Raw genomic sequence first — 3,887 nt, forward strand, 5'->3', positions numbered from 1 at the left:
TTTTTCTTTGTTTTTTTCTAGTCTGTGCACCTTAAGAACATATTGGCTTAATAGTTTTCTTTGTTGTGATTACAATTCTCAATTGTTTTTGCATAAAGAAAATATCAATGAAAACTAATGATAGTGACATCCAATTATTTGGTTTTTAAAAGTATTTTATTTTATTTTTGGCTCACTTCGTTGTCCTTGGTTTATTTTTTATGTTAAAAACTAATGATAGTGACATCCAACCTGCCATATGCTACTATGTGTCATATAATACTATTATTTGAAAAACTTTTAAAAATTGTTAAAAATAGAAAAAGTTGCAAAAAATTATAAAATCACAAAATAATAAGAAAAATTACTAAACCTTTTACTAAGTTGAAAACATATAGATATTTTAATATTTTTAAAATTTTATAAATTATGTTTACGAATATGAGATTATTATTTTTTGAAAGAATGCTACTTACAATGATCGTTTTACAATTTAATCAATCTGAATTTGTAATAGATAGATTTTTTGAAGTGAATCATTTTATAATCCAATTAATCAAAATTTTTAATCGATAGAATTTTTTAGTGATAAACTTGTGTAAGATACTTTTTCAAATTATTTAAATAATAAAAAATAATGTTATTTTAAACAAATAATAAATTTAATTATTCCAAATGTTTTTTTACAATCTGAAGAAAAATTATTTATCTATAGAACAATGTCTCAAGAATTATTGTCAAATGTTTTACCTCTCAAAAGAACTTTGGTATAAAATAAAAAGGACATGTGCATGATGATGGATGAAGAAAGTTTACTCTATACATTAAATAGAGAGCAGTGATAATAAACATGCTATTAGTAACACTGGAAAAGTATTAAATATTAATGTATTTTGAATATTAAAAATTCGATATAGAAATTTATTCAAATTTTATTAAAATATTTTTAAAATATAATTTTTATGAAAAATGATTGTATTTGTGATATACAACTTTTATATCAAATTTTAATATTTTAAATGTGATTAGCGAATGTATACTTTTTTCCAAGATGCAAGAAAATTTACAAGTTTTTAAAAATTTTAATTTTTACAATATTTTATGATTTCTAATAATTTTTATAATTTTGTACCGTGTCTAATGATTTTTATAAATTTTTTATAGTTTTTAATAAATTTTACAATTTTAAAAGATTCTAACATTTTTTAATTTTTAAACAATTAAATATACTTATAATTTTATTTATACATATTTTTAGGTTTTTAAGAATTTAGAGATATTTTAGGTTTTTATAGATGATGTCATCATGACATTAGCGTATGCCATGTGACAATTTATGATTGAATAGATATTCCAACAACATTTTTAAACGTCCAAAGGACTAAATAGGGAACGTATGATAACGTTAGGGACTAAAATGGGAACACTAATAACGTTTGGGATTGAAGTGGACAAAAAAATTTTAAGGACCAAAATGGGGAAAACAATATACTTGAGGGACTAAAGTGTGTATTAAGCTTTTTTTAACATATTGTAAGATGATGTTTTGAATTAATTCTTAAAAATTTGATTTTTTTATTATTCTAATAATTAAAAATCAAATGCAAAACTATACATTTTGGACTTCTTTCTTGCTGATTGTTGACTTGAACCAGTTGTTAATGTGCAAGAAATAGAGTATGAACAATGGAAGTGGGCACTTTTGATGGCATTGTGTTAAGCAATAGAAAATAGGAGCACGAGATTGTTTACACAACTTGGTTTTCTTTTAACTATGGAGCTTAATTCAGTGAGATGAATCCACTATCTTTGAAATCACTACACCTAGTGATTCTAGTTCTACCACATCCAAGTACTCACTTTTGTATTCAAAGATTGGGTCTCTCACCACTAAATTCCCCCCTCCCAAGAATTTGGTTGTAAAACCACAAAAAATGTTTTACTATCTCAAATGCACTTTCACAGTAATGTTCCTCAATGAATTAATAAGTGCTCTCAATACTCAATATATAAACTTATACAAGTTTGAAGTTTCAAGACTTGTTAAGATACTAAAGATAAATTATAATCCCTTCTAAACAACAACTAAAATAGCTAAATAGAATATAGTAATAACAATCAAAGTAAGGTGGGTTGTTGGAAGATAAGTATTTAAGATTAGTTTTAATCCAACATCCTTGATCCAAAGGATTCACTAAGATTGATATGATTCAATCCAATCCTTAAGATATGTTTCTACAACTGGATTGATCTTTGTTGATGAGCTTGTGTAACACCCTATACTCGGCCTGGTCGCCAAGCTCAAATACGGGATGCCACACCAGTGTCTCGTCTCATGTACATCAAATAGGAAACTAGATCCAAGCAAACCGTTATTCTTTTGTTAACACGTATAAGTTTTAAGTCAACCAATTAGTTAATTAACAATATTACATTCAAATCAATCATTAATTGGTCTTACGTACAGTTAGAATCATGCATAAGGGCTATTTAGAAAAAATTCATAAAACTGTTTGTAGGTATCAATACTGACATTTAAGGTATCAATATTTCCTTCATGTGGTATCGATACCATTTAGAAAAAACGATACCAAAATAGCTTACTGTTTCTCGCCCAAAAATCCCAATTATAAAAAATTATCGATACTTGCTATAAATTATCAATACTTTGGTCCTGACTATCGATACTCGAGATAAGGTATCAATACCAAATACTTGTTCTATTTTCCTGTATGTTATATGTAACGCCTCAAAATTTCTAATTTCGTTATTGTGAAAATATGACACAAATATCTGTCAGCTGTGGTTATGTGTTTTGGGAGTGCTTGGGAGGTCCCAGGCTCAAGCCTTCGCTTGGGAAAATTTTGGTATTTTGAATGAATTAGGCCTTACTCTTGTTTAGTAGGCTGTTATTTGATTGTTGTGTAAATTACATTAGAATGAGACTGCTGGTCTGGTGGTTAAATGGTGTGTTATTATGGTAGAGGTCTTGTGTTCAAATTCCTATGCAGGCAAAGGTATTATTTTTTTTGCTCATATTTCGGGATAGAGTTGTGTAATAGGGGAATTCTGAGTAGTGGATGTGTAGTGGGAATTAGGGGAGAAGATTAAGGGATTTTGGGGGTTATCGGGATTTTATTTTATTTTATTCCCATAACTGAATTTTGACTCTCTTTTCCAAAAAAAATTCTGCCATCTATTCTTCTCTCTCTCCTCTTGCCAAAATTCTCTGAGTTTTTCCATCTTTCTCTTCTTTTTCTTCTTTTTGATTTTTCCCTAATCCATTTATTTTCCTTTGTTTTCGCACGCGGTTAATGCTCGCTTAGTTTCCGTAAGTGTTTATCTTCGTTTCTTTCATGAATCTCTTAGCGATTGAAGTGGTAATGTTTTTTCTCTGCGATTTGGGCGTAGGGGGAGGCTCGGACTGGTGAATTCAGTGTTCTTGTCTTAATAATAGTTACACGGAGGGTTATCGTTGGTGGTAAGTTGGGTTCTTGTTCGTTCTTGGTTATCAATTCGCTTGTAAATTTGTTAAATTGATGTTGAGTATCTTGATTATAGGATTTGGAGTGCTCGGGGACTGTTTTAGCATAAAACAAAACTAGGTGTGTACCCGAAACGCAAAAAAAAGGCATTCGGCGAAAAGTCGAAATCGCTTGCTGTTTGGACAGCAGTAGTAGGCTAATTTTGAAAAATCGCCATAAATTGTGGAAATCGAATTAGAGGATGAATAAAATATGGAATTAAAAATTATTGAGTCTATTTTCTCATAGAAGAAATGATGTAAGTAATGAAATTGTAAATCATGAGATATAACAAACTTTGCAAGACAAGGTCAGAATGAATTTGGGTTCCGCTGTTCTGACTTTGGAAAATCATCAAAAATTGAAGAAAAATAGTTAGGAGTT

This window comes from Gossypium hirsutum, chromosome D11 (genome assembly GCF_007990345.1).
Source record: "Gossypium hirsutum isolate 1008001.06 chromosome D11, Gossypium_hirsutum_v2.1, whole genome shotgun sequence".
Lineage (NCBI taxonomy): Eukaryota > Viridiplantae > Streptophyta > Magnoliopsida > Malvales > Malvaceae > Gossypium > Gossypium hirsutum.